This window comes from Falco peregrinus, chromosome 3 (genome assembly GCF_023634155.1).
Source record: "Falco peregrinus isolate bFalPer1 chromosome 3, bFalPer1.pri, whole genome shotgun sequence".
In the NCBI taxonomy this organism is placed as follows: domain Eukaryota; kingdom Metazoa; phylum Chordata; class Aves; order Falconiformes; family Falconidae; genus Falco; species Falco peregrinus.
Genome location: NC_073723.1, coordinates 40,566,430 through 40,579,272, shown reverse-complemented (window position 1 = coordinate 40,579,272; position 12,843 = coordinate 40,566,430).

Sequence of the window (12,843 nt, the reverse complement as noted above, 5' to 3'; positions counted from 1 at the left end):
TGTAACATCATAATGATTGCCCTAAATTACCACCCAAATTATATAGGTGGGGAAATCTACAAAATCAGATTTATCACTAGCAAGTTTTCCTAAATGTTGATACAAATCCTGCAACTGCTGCAGTTCAAGTCTTGCTTCCTCAGGGGAAGATGGAAATGGTTTATTGCTTTCTTCTTCACAGCAAATTTGTGTTTGCAGATAGAACATCAAGTCTTGCTTTAGCCCTTTTTTTTAGCTGAAGCAGGCTATATCTTTCATTATTTCCTCCTAGACCTCATGACTATCACTGTTGCTGTTGTCTAGACTGTCCCCAATTATCTATTTATTAGAAGCCTGATTTTGAAAACACAACACATCATTTCGCTAATATTGTGCCATATTAAAGTAGCATAATTGCATGTGACTCCCAAATGACACTATTCTTTTACACTGGGTGCCACGAATCAGTGGTGTGATTATTCCTCTCCTCCCCGCACCACCCCAACAAGAAAATGTGTAACAGCTGATCTTCAGTGTATGATTTGCTGCTGTCCTAATCCTTTTCCACAGAATATTAACTAATAGCTTCCCACTTTGTACTGAAGTACTGTACCACTTTGTGAAGTTGAGTCACTCCAGGTTTTCACTAGCACGCTTATTTTTCCCCCTTAAGATTACTTCCCGTGTTATGTTGATTTTAAATTTTAATACTGTATTGCAGCTCTTCCCTGGTTTCTAACAGTTTGCACATACAATAACTGAACACTTCCAAGATCAAAGTTATTAATTAACATACTGAATGTTAAAGGGTTTGGTAAGGATTTAGATTGGGTACTCCTTCAGGCTTGGGACTTAATAATTAATAACCATTACTTAGGAACTGGAAACAATGTGTACTCTCTTACCACAGCTTTGCCTAGATCACCTTTAACAAACATCAGCAGTTCTGCTGAAATCAAAATATATAGTATCTCTTTTAGTGAAGGCTGATACAAGAAAGCATTTAACATTTTGGGTTATCTCGGTGGTGCATCTGAAAACCTTCCCTCTCCGCTGAGCAGTGGCATGGCCCTTCGCCTTCCTCCACCTCTTATGGGGCTGTCTCATTTCCTTTTCTGTTCCTTCCTAACCAGGTCTCATTCCGTGATTTGGCCTTTCTGATTTTGACCCTACATACTTGCACTCTTCCCTAATATTCTTCCTTTAGTAATTTGACCTACTTTCTACTTGCGTATACTTCCTTCTAGTGTTTCAAGATCATTGAAGAACTCTCAATTTAGTCAAGTTTGTCTCGTGATACTCATCTTATTTTCCTTTCACATTGGGGTGGTCTCCGTTTATGCCCTTCACATTATTTCTTTAAGAAAACAGATTGCTTTTTTGAAGTTTACAATAAAATAAAACATAGTAGAGAACAAATCTAAGTTCATGGTTTTTACAAGGCAGTCTTGGCCGACACTGGCTTGAGATATTCTCATGCCGCAGCCCTCTGTGCTGCCAGCACAACTGTTTCTCCAGTGAGCTGTGATTTGGATCAGAAAACCAATCCAGCTTAAAAATAATCCAGCAAAAAGATTTATTTTTATTTTGCTCTTAAAGCTGAATCATTTGCTCGGTTTGCAAAGCATCTGTAGAAACAATTGCCCTAATGCAATTGAAAGCATCCAGAAAAGCTGGCAGCTTTACAGTTCACCTCTTTTGTTTTTAATTCTATTCTCTTTTTTTCCTAGGAGTTACAAATAATATTTTCACATAATCTTTCACCCAAGTTGCCTGCCTTCTTGCATATTCAGTCAGTTTACCCCATTGGTTAAAAGGAAAAGATATTCCAGATTTTATATAGTCACTTATCTGCTGGATAATTTTTTTTTTCCCCTGTAACACGGTACTGTAATCACCCTGTAGTACCTTCCCAGCAGGACTCCCAGTTGTTCAAGTCCCTCATCTTCACCCTGTTCTGTGCTTTGAAGAATTAGCAGAAGCACCCAAAGCTCTCAAGTCCTGTACTGTCATGTCCTACAAATTTTCCAGGTGCCTGGGGAGGTCCAAGACCTGATTGAAGCTTTGCTTATTTTTTGGGCTGTTTGTATTAGCTGTATTAGCTCTCACATCAGGTAAGATTTGGGACTGATTCATGGTTTTTAGTGATGTGCAAAGCATTTCTCTCCTGCCTGGATGTGTTTCTTACGGCTTTGCTTTGTCTTAAATTGTAGCAATGTCATACCTTTGAGATCTTAATTCTTCTGGTAATTTTCATGTAAATTAGATAATGAGTTAAATAATTTTCATACATGTTGCTTTAATACTGTAGGTAAAAAAATTTCAGCGTGCTGACCATGCTGCTATTTTTGTGAATAACTATTGAGAGCCACATGCATCTTCTCAGAGATCTAAGCCTTTTGCCATGCCTTAGGCCACCTATTAATTGAAAACCCTCCTTCATGAGTTAGCAATTTCATCACCAGTGATTATAAACCTTCACAGAGGTTTTGGTAAAGATAATTTCTTCATCAAACAAACAGTCCCAGCTCTGCTTTTTCCACCTCCTGCAGCACGGCTCTGGTGGAGGAGACCACAGCTCTGTGGGTCACACCGGACCACCTCTGCAACCATGAGTGCACCTCGAGAAGGCACCCATTCCAACTGATCTAGGGATTGCACCTCTGCAGCTACTCCCTGGACCTTGCAGTTCCTTGTGGTCTGCCTTGATTTTATCTGGCAGATTTTATCAGACATAGGGATGAGGCCATATGTTTGCATTCGTACCCAGTTCTGTCTTAACGTGGGGTCTGTCTTAACGTGGGGTCTGTCTTAACGTGGGGTCTGTCTTAACGTGGGGTCTGTCTTAACGTGGGGTCTGTCTTAACGTGGGGTCTGTCTTAACGTGGGGTCTGTCTTAACGTGGGGTCTGTCTTAACGTGGGGTCTGTCTTGTGAATTTCTTTGTTTTTTCTTAGAAAAATTGAAATGTTTTTTTTTTCCTTTAAAGGTAATAAGCTAATGTAAAAATAGTAATTAGATACAATATTTCCAATTATTAGATATGATACTTCTAATTTTAAGAGACATGTTGATGGGCACGGCTGTTAGCATACACTCTGGTGAGGCTGTGCTGGAGCAGAACAAAACAGCTGTTGCATTTCACAGGTGCTGGTGCTTCTTACACCTTGGATAATTGATTAACTTCATGTAAAAATCTGTTCTTCTGAGTGAATCCATTTGTGAAATATATTGAAAATCATTGTCTTTCTAAATATGAGTCACAGGTACAACCTTGGTGGGTTTTGTTTCGGTTTTAAACAATAATGGAAAAACAAAGGAAATGCTACCAGAGGTGCAAAAGCTGAGCTTTTTGCTCTTTGACGATGACTCTAATGTGGATATTTTTATGCATGGGTGGTCTCTTTTGAGTTTTGTTTCTCTTAACAAAGTCCTCAATGCAGAAATTGAGCTTTAGAGGACACTACCAAGGGGCTAAGCAGGCTGCACAGAAAAGACCTTTAATAGAAAGCCACTCCCTAAATCTGCTTAAACTTCGGTGAGGATAATGCGGCTTACTCTAACTGATTTTTGATAAAACAGTAAAAGACAAGCAGATGCTTGTTATGCCTGAGTTGATAAATGCACCCTGTTGGAATGTTTCTTGTGCTTTTCCAGGAGTATTTGTCCCAAGGAAAAAAACTCACCACAGCTAACATGCAAGTTAAACACTTAAACGTATTTTGGTATTTAATTTTAGATGAAAATATATAGCAAGGGTTAGTGCATCATAATCAGCCTAACCAAAGAATTAAAACTCCCAGCTGGTATGAGATTTCATTTATTCTTAGGTTTGCTTCTATTCTGTTGGCTTTTTTAAGTGTTGGTAACATAATGCCATGAAGTTTTGGTATGATGAAGAAACCTGTTCACCATGTGTATTATGCTATTAGCACCTTTTCCATCTTGAAAACTGGCTTTCTTAGCAAATACACTTAATGTAGTATTACATTGCTGCAAAATAGTTTTCTACTTGTCCACTGGAACTTCAGCTTAAAGATTTGTTTCTGCTCTTTGGAAGACATAACCACCAAAGCAGAATTTGGGATGGTGCAGTACTCTGTACTCTGCAGGTGCAGTACAATTTTTATGCTCTTCTTTTGGTGAAATCATATGAATTTATGTTTGCAGCTCTGCATGTGAATATGTTATATATAGCTGTGCTTCTGGCAAGTACAAGATGGACATTAGACAAATTAATATTTGCATTATTATTTTTTTTAAAAAACAACTGTATGATTGGGAGGGTTTTGAGCCTTAGTTTTGTTTAAAAGCAATTATTTTTTTTTTAGTAGAAAACACCTAATGCTAGGTGTGGAGTGTTAAACAGGTCTGGTAATGTTCTTTATCAAAACATCATCCTTTAGTAGCAGCAGTTGTCATAGTGAACAAAATGCTTTTATGTAGAAGTTTATGATCTGGTTGCAATAGGTCCTTTGAAAAAGTAGTCATTATCTGAGCTTTTGTAACCCAGCTATACTGTGTATTCAGCATGTAACAGTGAAATTTAATGTAAGATTCATACAGAATATGAAAATATTCCTTCTCTGGTGATTTCTGCTCTAATCTTGGAATGTATATCTTCCTAATAATAGTGTGTTTGAAAAACAATTATATGATGTTCTATTATGCCTGAAAGCATAATAAATGTAATCGACTTATGGAATAATCAACTATATTTAGCTAGGCATGTATTTATCATTAAATCTTTCACTTGTAGCTATGCCGGAAACCAGGTGTGCTATGAAGTCCATGGTAGAGATCACCTTAGTTCATGTTTTAGTTTATTAACTTTAAAATTTAGCAATATCATTAGCCTGCATGATATTTGGGTATATTAGATACAAAGTTTATTTCAATTGATTTGAGAACTAAAATTAATTTTGAATGCACTTGTTTCATATAACAACATGGCAAAATTTTTTGTTCACCCACAGATAACTATGTCGTATTTTTGCCTATATGAGGTTCTACCATGAAAACAAAAAACGTAATAGAGCTGGAGGACTGCAGGTCCGTGATACAGCATGCTAAAGTTAGAAGCTGGGGGCTGCAGTTTTGTTTTCATGTATGAAGGGATATGGTTTTGGTTTTATGTAAGTTTCAGACTGCTGTTTTTGTATAACTAATAAAACTTTTAAGGAGATTTTATTTTTAACAGCTGGTTGATCAGCATCTTTGGAAAATTAAGCCCAATGAAATATTTTAAAAATGTCAGCCGTTTTTGAAAATTCATGATATCAGGATTTTCCTACCCAAAATTTCAGTATCCAGAAAGTGAATTAATTGGGCACTATGTAACTTTGTGACTGCAGTTTTAGTGCTGAAAATGTATTTTTATAGGCCTAAGACAAAAAAAAAAGTGATCTTTTCTGTGCCATATGGTGTCAATGGTATGTTTATAGATATATTTTTTGCATAAATGTATTAATATTGGCAAAATGATAACATTTGAAGTACGAAAAGTGTGTGTGTGTGTGTAATTTTAATCTAAAATTTTGTTGGTTATTTCCCCCCCTCCTTTCTATTACAAAGTGTGTACAGATCTTGTGCTAGGCTTAGTTTAATCAGTCACTGGAAGTACCTGGCTCATTCTGCTGGCTACTGAGTTTCAGTTTGTATACGTTACTTGCCTGAGTTTTGAAGAGGTGATCCTACATACACTGTTGCTTCAACAAATTATGTATTTTTTCCACTGTTTTCACAGTTCTTGGGAGACACAGCTGCTGTCCCCATTTGGAGGTGCTGTGCAGAGCTGGAGCTACTGTGTTGCCACCAACATGAGTTAAGATTTAATTTATGGGAACAAATAGGCTTGTGCCTCTATACTAATTTGAATTATTTTATATAGTAATACTTCTGTTTATCTTCTTATGGTTTGATTTTTTTAAAAGGTAACCTGTCTAATCTGCCTAGACTAAAATAACTTTTAACACAATTATTGAAATAAGCATATGTGTGTGTGTATGATGCAGTTGTTAAAATGGAAGTATTCAATATGCAAGTAAGCTTGCTACCAGTAAATTTTGTTTTATTTCATCCTGTCATGCTTGGAGTGAGTGTTGAAAGACGAACAGGCAAGCATTGCTTGGCCAGAGGGGAGAAGCACGTCATGCAGCCCCCAGAATAGCATCGGCAGTAAATACGGTCATGCTGTTCTTCCCCGAGATAGACCCAGATCACATTCATAGCACCCACCAGGTCTGCTGGTTACCAGACATTCAGGGCCTTTGATGAAACATTTACAAATGCAGCTGCACTTCGGAGGGATCTTCTGCCAGCAGTGAAGAAGCTGACATCAAGGAAACAGGACCACAAGCCAAGGGAGTTCAAACAAAATGCAGTTTAGGGGGAATACGAATTTAATAACAGAATTAAAACACTGCCTCAAGATATGACCTGTGTTCTTGTTAGACTCCCTTTTTATGTTAACTTGATTATGTTTTCCAGTGACTTAGAACCACTAAAGCATGATGCTTTTGTAGAGGAGGAAAGGTGGACTGAAAACCAGCTCTTTGTTCATCTGTCTTAGGTCATACACAATGTCAAAACTGGAATGAAAATGTATTATAAAGTGAAGTTAGAGAAAGGCTGAGATTAAAAAGTTTTTTCCAGTTATTTCTCATTTTGTGCAATACATGGAAATAAAGTAAGATAGCCCTGAAGGTCTGTGGCAGTGGCCTGTCTAGCGTGTTAGAGGGAAAATTTTAATTATTCAAGGTCAAGAAAAAAACCTGTTCATTTCTTCATCTTGAAAAGATAGATTATCCCCTCTGGACCAAAAGGGTGGTTTTGCTTCCTTTTCCTTGAGCTGTGTTCATATTGACTCTTCTATTAATATAGCTTTTATATTTTTTTACCATTTGTATTTTCCTCCGAGGACTTAACTCACCAGTCAAATTCTGCTTTTGTGTTCTGGCCACTGGACTTGATGGGACGCTACAGGAATCAGGCTGAGGCATTGCGTCTTCCTCCACCCCCCTGCCAGTTTATGTGTCTCTGTAAAATTTGAAAAGCTTGCTTCAGCTTCTGCAGATTCTCTCCTCTGGCTTTGCCTCTGCACCCGGTGCATTAGCTAGGGTGTTAGTGGAAAGGGTTTGTTATTTCAGACACATACCATCGCCTGCTGCCCTCGCTTCTCCCCCTGCACTTGCACAGGGCACGGAGACAACTTCATACTTTCGTTTGTATCAGTTACACACACAGGATTTAAATTCATCCCTTTCTCTGTATAGCTTTTTTTTTTTTTTTTTTTTTTTTGTCAGCTAACTCAGTAAATGCTAAATAGCAAGTATTACTGCCTTCTGCTGGCGCTAATATACTACATCCGTTTTTCTTAAGAAAATCTCTTTGAGCTAAATGTGACAAGGGAAGTGGGCTTTCAGAGCCGTAGCTCTGATATTTGTTCTCTGCGAGTGACGTTATGCAGTTCAGAAAAAAATCATGCCAGCATGTTTCAGTTAGTGCCAAAAGAACATAGAGAGTGATTCAGCGCCCAAATCTATTGCTGCCCAAAACTGTGTCTCATCCTATTTATACTTTCACGAATGAGGGTCTTGCTTACAAGAGCAGTTAGGTGAATGTTGTGTTCGTATGCTATTTTATAATTAATTTGTCCAGCTGTTTTACATTCTGCTGTTCTTTTCTGACGAGCATGGAAAAGATGAAGTTTTAACTGGCATAGATAGTTTGTAACAATCAAGTGGAAGAATCCCAGTTTCTTAAATTATTGTTACTGGTGTTGGAGTTAAGTTCACTGGAAATACCTGGGTGCCACAAAATACCTTTGTCTACAAGGCAAGTGTTGACTATTTCTTGCTATTCAGCACACCTAAACCATAAATATTGATGACGAAACTCTTAAACTGTGTTTAAGAAAGAAGACTCATCTAAAGACTAAAATAATAATTTAAAGTGGAACCTCTTTGGACCAGGACTCAAATTAGAGGTTTACTAATTGGTATCAACTAACAGTCCAGTTCCTTTGAGCTTTTTCATCAACACATACCAAGGGGCTGAAAACCTCAAAAAAACCCCAATTATCAATTAAATATGGAGTAGCAGTTTAGTCACTTTGAAGAAAAAACAGGAGAAGTTTAAATCTCTCTGAAGAACTAACAAAATAGTATCCTGACATCTGGCTGGACAGGATGGAAATTGTGGAATGAGAACGCTGAGTCTCCATTTGTTAAGCACCGAAATGAGAGCTGTTAGTGGAAGTCATGCATGTGGAGGGCCCTCCACTGGGAAATATCAGGCATAAAGATTCCAGGTGTTTTGGTGTGGTTTGTTTTTTGGGTTGTGGGGGTTTTTTGGTTTGGTTTTTTTTTGTTTTTTTTTTTTTTTTGTTTTTTGTTTTTTAAATTTAAAAATTCCAGGCTGATATAGATGTAGTGAGAAGGAGAACTTAATGAAAATTTCTCCAGGTTTCAAAATTCAGTAAATCCACTACACTGACATATTATAATTGACCACTACATTTTCCTTTTTCTTTCTGCCATACTATAATTTGAAAAGACACTGCAATACTGACACATAATTTATGTGATTTAGACTGGGGGGTGGGAAATTGTTTGTAAGAGAAAACACCCTCCTCATATTTATGGCCCCCACCCCTTCATGAGCAGTAATGGGCCGGGCTACCCAGCTGGCCCTGGTGGTTTATTTTCCTTTGGTGTTGTGCAGCCTTGGATGGCACAGGGCAGAACAGCCTTCATCCCTGTTGCTGTGCTGGAGCAGAGTGCTCTGGAACTGAGGTTGACTTAAGATTTTGAAAGCACTTTTTCATACTTTCATTTAGCACTGATGTCTATCTCGTGAACTGAGATTTCAAGGAAGCTAATTGAACCTGTTTGGGTTTTAGCCCAGCTTGCACAAAGCTTATGACCAAACAGCAAGAATTCAGGCTGAAGAATAAGAATTTTTTTATTCAAATGAGAACTAAATTTATGTTTTGTCTTAATCATTAATGTTGTTAAAGTAATGGCTCTTCCTCAGTGGCAGCTATTTTTTCACTTGTCAATGAAAATGTTTGGAAGTACACGCTAATGTTTTAAAGTATTTTAAAACTATTTTTGTGAGCAGTTGGCTGAAAAAGACCATGTTTAGTTTAAACTCATTTACAAATTAACTTCTAAAAGTTTTCACAACATTTTCAATAGAAAGTGTAATTAATATTTTTAGAAATTTTTGAAAGTAGTTAAACTGGGCTTGTTACAGGGGTGGAAAGAATCTGATTTCCATAACTTTTCATTTATCTTTTAAAATTATTTTCCAGTCAAAGAAAATACTGCATGAGACTTCAAAGGATGTTTTACAAAATTGTGTTTAACCCCTTGATTTCCTTAAGGCTTTCTGTGCTTGGTTGTCATTCCAGTTAATGAATCTTTATGTTTTGTAGTGTGATTGTAGTAGAATTTGAACAAGTCTAAGACCTGATATATGACCCATTGAAGTCAGTACAAATCACCCTACTAACTTTGGTGGATTTTGTTTCAGCATCCAAATATCTGTTTTATGAGCTCAAATTTGCACACTGTTTTTGGCCACAGGCAATAGCTAGAAGAGCTACAAAAAATAATTTTTTACATTAATTGCTTGTGCTGTGGTAATATATGAATTTTAATGGGAAGCCAAAACCCAATGCCCTAGACAGTGCTGTGCAAACATGTAACATGATGGCAGTCTTTGCTTAACAAAATGTCATCATTGTTAGGTTAAAACAAGTACAAAACCCCGACATCTAGATGCTATGCACAGAGGTACAGAGCACAGGAGAACTTTTTATTTTGGCTGATATATTAGATTTTATAATTTGAAGATGCTATTTGCATAAAAGCATGAGGAGTGATAGACTGGATAAAGCTGTAACGATAATACCTGGATTTTAAGGTTTATAGCTAAGAAATTGCCCTTTTTGCACCTTATGTAAATATATTAAATGTATTTCTGTGTTTGATTTAAAAGTCTGATACTTCAGGGAAGTTCATGCCAATCATCAAAACTAAACTATTGAAGTTTTTATAGCATTAGAACAATGAGTATTTTTGTTATATTTCAAGAACTAGAAATGTATGCAATTGCTCCTAACTATTTTGAAATAGGCTTACTGTAAAACAACAGAATAATTTTATATAGAAAATGTAATTTTTAAGCAATATTTCTGAAGTACTTAGATGAAACTCCTTTGCCATGGTACATGTTGGACTATGGTATTTAGGGAAAACTTTGGCATAATTTTGTGGTGAAAACCCTGAAGAAAAGACTGTATGTTAAGTAACTTTGAAAGTGACTAAGTAAGTTCTATTAATAGGTGGATTTTGTTGGATATAAAATGGCAACTCAGTAATTCTGTTTCTTGAGAATATGCATCAGCTATCTAGAATTAGTTTGGCATCCCTCCATGGTTTTATACACAGTTAAATTAGGGCACAGATAGTCTCAACTGTGACTGTCAAGATGTAACTTTGCTCTCACTGTTTCTAAAGAGTTGCATTTCTAATTCATCAGTCATATTAAAGACAGTTCTTGTGTCAACATTAAATCTCATCTGTGTATCTGAATTCAATGCTATGTTCTTTTGGCTCGTGTCACTGCCAGTAATGCAGCATCTGCAACTGGAATTTAGTCACTAATGATGACAGAAGGTCCAGAACAGAACCCGTCTTACTTTCCTAACCAGTATTAACTCCTGTACCACTGTCAATTAGGCCAGTTCTGCACTTGGAACTGGACCAATGCATCTGTTAATGATGTCTACAGAGAATCCAGCTGTTTTTCAGCTATAATGGCTCTGGCTGCATAGGAAAAAGCAAAAGATATTATTTTGCCCCTGTAATCTAATCAAACTTGGTTTTCAATATACAAAAATAATTGATCTGATATGAAAGAAATGGTCATTTTTTACTTTTATTAATCAGTTTAATGACAAATCTGGCCTAGATGTTTCTTCACAATACCATGGAGTGAGTAGTAAAGGAAGAAAACCTATTACCAGAATACTGATACGCAGATCTTTGACCTAATTTATACATCTGCTTATTAATTTGATTGTGGTACTTGTTATCTCTTAGTATTGCTTGTAAATGTTATTTTCTCTCCATGATTTAAAAATATGTGCATTAAAAAAAACTTGTAGAGGAATGTAAATGTATTTTATGTAAACGCATACACGATGCTGAAAAAGCCCCAAGAGAGGCAGGCCAGGCAGAGAAACAGGGCAAGAGTATCAGTATTGTAAGAAAAGTGATTAGTCACACAGTGCTAGCAGTCTGCTTGTAACGGCAACATGGTGGTCAGATTTGTAGTTGTGTGGCTTCGTGCCTTGTGCTGCTTTTGTATTCATGACCTTCACAAAGTAAAAAGTACCTTTATGGAGACTTAACTTTCATTTCCATTGTGTAAAGCTTTGTGTAACTGCATGTGGAACAAAGTTTTCCAGGAGCTTTTTCCATAACCTGCCCCTTTTGCTTGCTTTTCTCCTTGTATGAGAAGGTAGAGGGGCTCGAGAGCAAACACAGGTGGATGGATAGGTGCTCGTTCTGAAGAAAAAGGCATCAGCGCCCTTCAGCATCCGGAGGGAGAAGGTACTTTGCATCGTATTTTTGGAAAAGGGAGGCCTCGTGTGGTCAGTCGTGAGAACAGCTGCCCGCCGGGCTATATATAAATTTATACCGGTTTATGTATATGTGCATATATATAGTTATATATGTGTGTGTGTGTATAACTGTCTACAGTTCAGCTGAACTGCTGTTGGGCAAGCTAGGACTATAAAGATGGACATACTAGTGATGTTTCATAGCAACACCGATGACTGGGTTAAAGGAAGAAGAATCACCTGAGCGACTGCCACTGCTCTGTTATCGAACAGGTCTGAAGTGGGAAATACTGATCTCAGTGGTCCGTTTTTATTTGCTGTGTTAGAAGATAGATACCTCTCATTGCCTTTCCAGGCATCTAAAACAGGTAACAAAACATAACTCAAATTCACAAGTCCATGTTTGGTATTAAATTAATTAGTTGAACAAGAGAATTGAAATGGAGTAGGAGTTTGCCTGGTAACTGACAAAATGACAACATCGTGATTCAAAGGCAAAATTAAGAAAAAAAAAAACCCCAAAACCAAAATCTGAAAGATTGTCTAGTGCATGTAAAATTACAAAAAAATAAAATGTCTGTGGTACCCAATACTCGGTTCTTTGCCTTGAGATAATTTAAGATTTAGCGGTGAGGAACTGTACACCAATCTAGGCAGAGACCTGCGAGGATACATGTGTATCAGTGAGTCGTAGGTTAAAGCCCTAGTGCATGAGAGGGTATGCCAGCACGCTTACCTTAGACAGGTACCTTGGAGAGAAAGAAGTCCAGTCATCCCATTGCCTGCATTCTTATTATCAATTTTAAGCACATTCTCCAGCTTTGGGAAGAATTTCAGTTAAATAAAATTCCCCAAAATGTAAGATTTACCATCAGTAACACATTGACTACTGTCAGCTGGGATTTGTGAGAATCCTCTTATCATACCTGACCTTCTGGTAAGGTTATTTTGGTTTGTGACTCTAGCTGGGAGTAGTCTCTGGGGAAGACACAATGCTGCCCTTCTGCCCACTCTCATGAACACTGCAGGGCTGGAAGGTGGCTCTTGGTTTCTTCCCTTTTGATTTATCAGATTTGTCCATTACTTGGTCACTTGCAGTGAATTAAATCTGTTCCCTTGCTTAACATTAGTCAAAACTTCCCTTAAAACCAAATGTACATGTTACTGGGATGTAGCTTTTGACGTATTAGGCTCAAGTCTTCAGAGCAGTAATGGTGGGATTCATCTGGT